The sequence below is a fragment of the Gossypium arboreum genome, chromosome 10, assembly GCF_025698485.1.
Source record: "Gossypium arboreum isolate Shixiya-1 chromosome 10, ASM2569848v2, whole genome shotgun sequence".
NCBI classification, from domain to species: domain Eukaryota; kingdom Viridiplantae; phylum Streptophyta; class Magnoliopsida; order Malvales; family Malvaceae; genus Gossypium; species Gossypium arboreum.
This window is the reverse complement of record NC_069079.1, coordinates 12417053-12426761: the sequence shown is the minus strand read 5'-3', so window position 1 is coordinate 12426761 and position 9709 is coordinate 12417053. Positions and strand designations below refer to the sequence as shown.

At 38.8% G+C, this 9709-nt stretch overlaps 1 non-coding gene across 1 annotated transcript; it reads right to left on the bottom strand.

Annotated features, from left to right (window-relative positions):
- Positions 1 to 8916: 8916 nt before the first annotated feature.
- On the bottom strand, positions 8917 to 9023 carry LOC128283366 (small nucleolar RNA R71). The gene has a single exon (XR_008273708.1). It is a non-coding gene; the product is annotated as a small nucleolar RNA R71 (small nucleolar RNA).
- Positions 9024 to 9709: the final 686 nt, after the last annotated feature.

The following is a 9709-nucleotide window of genomic DNA, read 5'->3' as shown; positions in this document are numbered from 1 at the left end:
GGATGCTCATTTATCCGTTTCACCCGAGGAGGTGCTAGTAGTCGAATTAGAGGCCAAACCGTTATTGATTCATCAAATACTTGAATCTCGAAGGTCGACGTGAATTGGTCGCTAAGCGAGCGAATGTGTTTCGGATGAAGAATCGAATTTCAGATTGACGACAATGACCGCTTGACGTTCAAGGGTCGATTATGTATTCCAAGGAATTCGAACTTGTTTCGATGATTTTGAGCGAGGCTCACAATAGTCGAATGTCAATCCACCCGGGTAGTACTAAAATGTACAATGACCAAACGCCAATTTTGGTGGCTCGGTATGAAATGAGACATTTCGAATTTGTTTCAAGGTGTCCGATATGTCAACAAGTGAAAGCGGAACATCAAGTGCCATCGGATTACTTGACCAATCATGATACGAATAGAAATGGGATCGAGTGACAATGGATTTTATATCCGGATTACCGGTGTCGGCAAGTAAGAAAGATGCGATTTGGGTCATTGTTGATAGATCGACCAAGTCCGCTCATTTTATCCTGTCCGCACGGATTTTTCGCCGATAAATTGGCAGAATTATACGTCTCCCAAATTATTCGATTGCATGGGGTGCCTATTTCTATCGTGGTCGGATAGAGACCCAAGATTACATCGCTATTTTGGAAGAAATTGCAAGAGGCTTTGGGTACCAAGTTGCATTTCAAAGACCGCCTTTCACCCCCAAACCAAGGGTCAATCCGAGCGGATAATTCAGATACTTGAGGATATGTTAAGATGTTGCGTCCTCGAGTTTAGTGGTTCATGGGAAGCGGTATTTGCCGTTGATTGAATTCGCACAACAACAAACTTTCAATCAAGTATTAAGATGGCACCCTACGAGGCCTTGTACGGTCGTAAATGCCGTACACCATTGTTTTGACCGAGCTTGGTGAAAGTAAGATTTTCGGGTGGATTTGATTAGAGATCTTTGAAGAAAGTGAAAGTAATCCGTGAAAGTCGAAGATAGCCTCCGATCGTCGAAGTCGACGCGGGCTGAAGCGTAAGGATATCGAGTATCGTGGGTGATAAAGTGTTTCTCAAGGTATCGCTTGGAAAAAGATACTCGATTCACCGTAAGGGCAAGTTGAGCCCGAGGTTCATTGGGCCATACGAGATATCCGGCGAGTCGATCCGATGGCATATCGTTTGATTTTGCCCCCGAACTCGAAAAGGTTCACGATGTCTTTCACGCTTCGATGCTTGACGCTATAGATCCGATCCATCGCACGTGATTAGTCCATCGAAATTGAAATTCAAGCTAATATGAGTTATGAGGAAGAACCGATTCGTATCCTATCACGAGAAGTGAAAGAGTTGCGAAACAAGCGGGTTCCGCTAGTAAAAGTGTTATGGCTCAAGCACGGATAAAAGATGCTACTTGGGAGACCGAGAACTCTATGAAAGAGCGATATCCAAACCTATTTACGGTAAGATTTTTGGGACGAAAATTTCTTAAGTGGGGAGAGTTGTGACACCCAAAATTGACCCTAGTCGGAAGGTGGTCTCGGGACCACAAAACCGAGGCATAAAAATAATTAAAAATTTATTTTGATGCCTATAACATGTGTGTGCTCATGTATGACATTTTATGATGATTGATTTAGTGTTATAAGGGTGAATTCCACAAGAAAGGACTTAGTAATGAACTTTGAAAGTATGATAGGAAATGTGTGATGACTAATTAAAGCATGCATGCAAAATAATGGACTTGCATGTCAAATTCCCCTTTATAGGTGGTGGCGGCCATGACAAGGAGGATGGGCTAAACATGTCATGAAACATGTTTTGTTGGTGCATTAGGGTGAAATAATAAACAAAGGTGTATGGGTGATAAAAAATGAAAAAAAATGTGTGTGAGTGTGGTAATCCCCCATTGCCGTGAGTTGTAGAGAAGGAAAGAAAAAATTTTGTTCATCCTTTCTTTGAGCCAAAACTAAGGAAGAAGGAGGATTTTTGCTTCATGCTTGGTTTGGAAGAGATCTAGAAGGAGATTTGGCTAAGTTTGCATCAAGACTAAGGTATGTATGAGGTTGTGTTAGGAGTTTCATGCATGTTTTGGTTGCTAACTTGATGTGCATGTTAGCCATGGCTCAAATCTTTGTTAAGCCATGGAAATGGTATTTGGCCAAAGTTGTTATGGTGATAAAGCCATTGCATGCTAAGTGTGAAGCTTGATGATGATGCATGCAATGATGGATTGTCTACTCTTGAGTAAGATTTTGAGCTTTCTTTTGTTTTATCATGATTGAAGTTGAAAAGGAGCATGATTGTCATATTCGCCATGATGCATTCATGAGCATGGTTCATGCTTCTTGCATGTTAGTTAAAATTTGTGTTTTGGATGGCTATGGACACCTTGAAATTCGCCATGCTCATATATGTATATATATGTTTGCACATGATGTTTTGGTTATGAAGGAAGTGATGAATAAGTTTGTTTAACGAAGAAGATGTTGAAGAATAATTGTGAAATTGCAAGCACAAATCGGCCTAGCACACATATAAGTGCTTGATGCTATATTATAAGTTTTGAGCCACAATATGAAAAGCATTAACTAGTAAAATGCATGCTGTTTTTGTGAGGTATTAAGTGCATAATTGGCCTCAACATGTACATGAATATTCGGCCTTGGGTAGCCTATTGAAGGCCTTAGCATTTCCTTGATGCTCAAATAAATTGTATTGAATTGCTTGATGTAGTATAAAATGTGCATGACCATTGTGTATTCAAGTTAAAGAGTGGCCATATGACCATTTAAATTCCTTGTCATATTCGCCATAAGCTAGCACAATGAGGTTTTAATAAATTGAATTTGTTTGAATTAGCTCAAGAGCTAAGAGGTCCACAATTGGACAAGGGGAAGGAAAAAGTGATCGAATAGCCGTAAAAGCCGTTCGACAACATCCGAGGTAAGTCCTCAAGAAGTGACCTTACTTGAATTATGTGAGATGAAATATGGATGTGTATGATTATTGATTATGTGTGTATGAGTATTTGAATTCCACCGGGCTAAGTCCCAAGGCGAATATGCTAATGATTATAATTGTGTTTGAGCCTTAGTAAGGAAAATGAAATATGTATGTCCAATGATTATTGATGTATGTGTGCATGAGAAATTGAATGATATCCGGGCTAAGCCCAAGACAATTATGCTGAAAATTATATCCGGGTTAAGACCAAGGCAATTGTGCTAGTAGCTATATCCGGGCTAAGACCAAGGCATTCGTGCAAGTTGTTAAATCCGGCTAAGACCAAGGCATTTGTGCAAATCGTGATATCCGGGTTAAGTCCCGTGAGGCCTTGGTGCGGGTTATCATAACGGGCTATGTCCGAAGGCGATTGAACGAGTAGCGACGTCGGTTAAACTCAAGGTATGTGATTTGAAAATTATAAGCTTGCTGGAAAATTTCAGCTAATGCACTTGTGAAATTTCCCAATGACAAGGTAAGTGCGGTGTGTGCTGCTGGCGCTAGGAGTAAGAGCGATGAATATCCGCTCCTATGATGGAGCGAGTTATCGGCCTTAATGAAGCCGTTATTTGTGTATGAACATAAGTGTTGGGATGGTGAAGTAAGTACGAGTATGTGAATGTGCATTAATGAAATGATGCATTTGGTTATGTGAATGTATTGCTTTAATTAGAGTTGATTATATTCCTTGAGACTTACTAAGCATAAAAATGCTTACCCGCTGCTTTGGCTCTCGGTTTTCTAGATTTCGCTCAAGCAATCGGATTTGGGATCGTTGAAGTCAAGTCATCCACACTATCAAGCCTCCATTTTGGTATAAATTATTGGTTGAACTTGAGATGGCATGTATAGGACTACCTCATGTTTGTTAAATATGTTGTAATGTAAGTATGTACGGCCATGCGAAAATGGCTCGAAAAAGGAAGCATGAACTTAGACTAATTGTGGTTTGTATATATATATATTTGGTGTCATGATGTGGCTATGGCTTGAAATAGGAATGTTGGTCATATGATCAGCCATTGGTATGGTTAAAATGATCATATATGAACCTATGTATGGCAAGACTAGTTGATTCATGGAGACTACCAAATAGGTAAGCCCTACCTTAAAACAGATGCTGCCAGCTGCAGTGGCGTGAATGTGAAAAATCACCAAAATTCATAGGAATGGAATTAAATAGTGAATAAGCTATGTAAATGAACCTTGATGAGTCTATTTTCTTATGGAAGAAACGAAATGGTCATAGGAGTTACAGGTTAAGAGATATTAAAGCTATTGTGAGACAGGGCCAGAATGGTTTCTGGGTTCCCTGTCGCAACTTTAAAAATTCACTATAAATTATCCAAAAAGAATTAGGAGACATACCTTATATGTACAGATTCCATTTTGAGTCTAGTTTCATTAGAAACAAACGGAACCAGCATTAAAGCCCTGCACAGAGAGATATTCAAGTTATACCGCACGAAGGTCAGAGCAGTCGATCCCTGTAACATGGGTGACTTTAACTAATAAACTGTACCAATTGGCCCGACCAAAATTCTAGAAATAAACCCATGGATGGATATATGAGTCTAAATTCAGGGAAAATTTACGAAACCAGTTTCCGAGTTTTGAAACTCGAGATATGATTTTTAAGGCGACAGTGACGCAGTTTTTTCCAGCCTGACTGGAAATGTCCAATGGATGGGCAAAACAAGTGAACTTAGCTTGCTAACCCCTCGTGTCCGACACCGGCGATGGTCTCGGGTTCGGGGTGTTACAAGGTACCAATTCAATGCCAAACTCGACTTCTTGAATCGGAGGCAAACCAGGTAGTTCTTCAGGAAATACATCAGAAAATTCACAGACAACAGGCACTGATTCAACTTTCTTATCATTCACTTTCGAATCTAACACATAAGCTAAGTAAGCTTCACAACCTTTCTTCACATATTTCCATATTTTCATTGCAGATACCACAGCTGATAGTCCATTCAAATCACTAGACTCAATTCAGATTATTTCATTATTCTTACACCTTAAATCAATGACTTTTCGTTTGCAATTTACAATAGCACCATGCAGAGTTAACCAATCCGTTCCCAGAATTATGTCAAGTTCATCGAAAGGTAAAAGCATCAGATCAGCAGGAAAATAGATATCTCGAATCATTAACGGACAATTCTTGCAAACTTTATCAACCAAGACACTTTTGCCTAAGGGGTTCGATACTCTAATTACAAATTCAGTAGACTTTATAGGCAAAGTCTTACTGTGCACTAAATTTATACAAATATAAGAATGCGTTGATCCAGGGTCTATCAATGCAATCACAGAAGTATCATAGAGAGTAAAAGTACCAATAATCACGTCTAGAGATGAGGCTTCTTCACGAGCTATGATAGCATGGGCTCTGGCAGGTGCTCTGGCCTCATATCTAACAGCAGTATCCCCAGTAGCTCTTTGACCACTACTTGCATTTCTTACATTTCTGGAAGGTCTACCTCTAGCTGAGGTGTTACTCGATCTCAGATTCTATATATTTTCTTGCTCAGCGGGTTCAGAACAATATCTTACAAAATGATCCAGGGACCCACATTGAAAATAGGCTCGGTCATTCAATCTATAATTTCCCAGATGTCTTTTTCCATAGTGTTTACATTTAGGTTTCTTTGATCAGACATTTCCAATACTTGCAACAGGTGTAACAGGAGATCTGGTGTTCGAATATGATCTAGTTCGATCTCTATTTGAATATCCTACATTAGTATTTGAACGGTTCTGATCATCTCAGAATTTCTTTGACCCAAACTGAAATGATTTACTCAAAGATCTCTTTCTAGCATCTATATCTTCAAAATCAGCTTTTCTTTTCTCTTTACTTAATTCTTCAGCTTTACAAGCTCGCTCAATGAGCACAACGATTTCTTTAATTTCCAGAATTCCAACTAACAGACGGATATCTTCGTTTAATCCATCTTCAAACCTTTTGAACATTATTGCTTCATTCGATACATATTCCCGAGCATACTGGCTCAACCTCACAAATTCACGTTTGTATTCAGTAACAGACATACGACCCTGTTTAAGTTCGAGAAACTCTTTGCGTTTCTGATCAATAAATCTCTAACTGATATATTTCTTTCGAAATTCAGCTTGGAAGAAATCCTAAGTAATCCACTCACTCGAAACCACAGATATTAAAGTTTTCCATCAATGGTATGCCGTATCTCTCAAAAGTGAAACGACACATTTTACACACTCCTCAGGACTCAGAGACATTTCATCAAACACTCTTATTGTATTTTCCAACCAGAATTCATCTCTTTCAGCATCATCATTCATGGTAGCTCGGAACTCTTAAGCCCCATACTTTCTAATCGTATCAACTGGTGGTCTACTTGACTAAACTGGATTCACGGAAGTCATAACAGGAGTTTGAGAAGGATGAACCGGGGGTGGAGGTTGTTGTACAGTCAGATTGGTTCTAATGTATTGGGTGAACCATTCATTCATCATCTGATAGAAGGCTTGCTTAGCCTCGCTATCACGGCTACTCATAGCCGGTTGTGAATCATCTTGCACTATCCCTTGTATGGGGGCAGGTGCATTGCTTTCAACATCATCAGCTACGGCTCTATTGGGGTCCATTTGCTATACAAAAACATATTTCAATGTTAGGAGTCATCACACTATCACAGATGCATATATATGGCATATATAGCTAGACTAACATATGCTATGGTAGTCCTAGAATTGACTAAACCATGGCTTTGAAACCAATAAAATGTAACACCCCTATCCCGTAACTGTCACTGGAATAGGCAAGGGGCGCACCGGACAGACAGAACATTACAAAACAATACAGAGTCACTGATATCATATAAAATCATGATAAACCGTAATTTATACATATTTTTACCCCATCTTTAACGCATTTTATGGATGATTCTGAATTAGAATTGGTGATTTCGATGCTCCTAATGCTTTAATTTCATGTTTTATACTTAGGAGAGCATAGGAGAGCGAAAGGAACGAGAATTGAGCCAAAATCGGAGAAAATGGGCCAAAGTACGAAATCAACATGGCCTAGACCTCCTCACATGGGCAGACCACACGGCTGTGTCAATTTGGCAGGCTCGATCACGGCCTGAAGTAATCGCACACGGGCGTGTCCCTGCCTAGCCCAAGTTGAGTCCAATTTGAAAAAGGCTAATTTTGAGGGCTCTTAGGCATTCCAAAGCCTATAAATACACCCTAGAGGAGGAAGAAAAGAAAGGCACAGAATAAGGAGTAAGGAATTACTCCAAGGAAGCCGATTGATCCATCTCAGAAGTCGGATTCACCATCAAGACTGAAGATCTCTCCTCAATTTCCCCTTCAAGAGTTTTGGGTTTTCTTTATGTTTTGTATTATTTATTATCCTAAGATGTTTTCTTATTTAGTTATGAACTAAAACCCCTAAATACCTAAGGGGAATGAAACCTAAGACTAATCTTGTTATTATTTTCTGAATTGTATGATAAATATTTAACTTGTTCTTAATTATGTGTTTTTAATTCTTGTTTTGATAACCCAGGATACCGATTCAAGATAAGCTCTTATTCGGAGGAGGAATAGACCCGCCTAAGAGTACATTTGTCATAATTAAGCGGAGTTGATTATGCGTCTAGACATAGGGTGACAAGATTTTGCGGATCGGTGAAACCTAATAAGGGATCCATAGATCGAGTTAATGCAACCCTAGGGTGTTAATTAGAGAAAAGTCTCAATTATTCAATCTAGGGATTAGACGTTATTAGTCTTGAATAGGGATAATAACATAACTTAGGGATCTCTACGGAACAAGTTAAATGAATAAATCATCTGATTCGGAGCCAGAATAACAAGTACAGTCTAGGTGGATTTTTCCTTAGGTATTGTCTTAATTCAATCAATTTTTCCAAAAGCAATTCCCCAATTCCATTCTCTGTGAATTCTTAGTTTAGATAATTAGTTAGTTAAAACAAAAACCTCTTTATTCCTAGGCTGGATAATAAAAAGACAGTCATTACTTGTACTTTTAGTTCCTTTGGGTTTGACAATCCGGTCTTGCTAAAACTATACTACTGTTCGATAGGTACACTTGCCTACATCGTGATAATAGTTAGTTTCAAGAATAATTAATTATAAATATTTAAAACCTATCACGAAATCACGCGATCAAGTTTTTGGCGCTGTTGCCGGGGAACTAAAATATTAGGAACACTCAATTTTTATTACTTTAGCCATTTATTTTTCTTGCAATCTAATTTTATTTTTAATTTTATTCTAATTTACTAATTTTCTTTTTCTTTCTTCTGATAGGTTTTTATAGTATATGACTAGAAGAAACCCGTCAAGACCACTACTTTTTGATAAAGAAATTGATCACACAGTCCTCAGAAACCAAAGAGAAAAAAGGCGAAGCCTAAGATACACAGAGAACGAGCAAGAAGATGATACTCAACCCCCAACCGAAGTGATGGCTAAAAACCAAGACAATCTGCTACCTCCTGCAATTGTAGTTAATCAAAATCCTGCTCCACGCACTATGTATGATTATGCTAAACCTTCTTTAACAGGAACTGAATCGAGCATAGTTAGACCTACTGTAGCTGCAAATACTTTTGAACCAAAACCTAACACTATTCAAATGATACATCAATTTGTTCAGTTTGATGGTTTGCAGGATGAAGATCCCAATGCTCACTTAGCAAAGTTTTTGGAACTATGCGATACATTTAAAATTAATGGCGTTTCTGATGATGCCATTCGTCTTCGGTTATTCTCTTTTTCATTGAGGAACAAAGCTAAACAGTGGTTGAACTTTTTACTATGAGGGTCAATTACTACTTGGGAACAAATGATCGAAAAATTTTTACTAAAATATTTTCTGCCAGCTAAAACGGCTAAATTACGTAATGATATCTCTTCTTTTGTGCAGATGGATTTAGAAACACTCTACGATGCATGGGAGAGATACAAGGACCTTTTGAGAAGGTGCTCTCACCATGGGTTACCGCTTTGGCTTCAGGTTCAAACATTCCAAACATTCCATAATGGCCTGAATCCTTCAACTCGGCAAATGGTTGACGCAGCTTCTGGCGGAACCATCAATAATAAAACACCTAAAGATGCCTATGAGTTTATAGAGGAGATATCACTGAATAAATATTAGTAGCACGTCATGAGGACAAAGCCAATGAAAACAGTTGGTGTTTATAACGTCAATTGGGTCACCATGCTCTTTAATCAGGTAGAACTCTTGAATAAGAAAATTGATGGTTTTCTTAGTTCTTCACTGGTTCACCCAGTAATGTAATGCGAAGCAAGTGGAGGTGGAACAAGCTATTTGGAATACCAACCTTATGGCCACAACGTCGATAACGAGCAATTAAATTACATGGGTAATAATCCTCGACCTCAAAAAAATCCATATAGTAACACTTACAATGCAGGTTGGAGGAACCACCTCAATTTCTCATAGGGCAGTCAAGGAAATCAAAGACCACAACCACCTTCAGGCTACCAACAACCACCCTACCAACAGGAAAAGAAGCCAAACTTGAAGAGATGCTCACAAAGTTTATCTCGGTGTCAGAAACTCGTTTCCAGAACACCGAGACAGCACTTAAAAATCAACAAGCGTCGATCTATGGGCTCGAAACTTAGATAGGCCAGCTTTCCAAACTAATATCCGAACG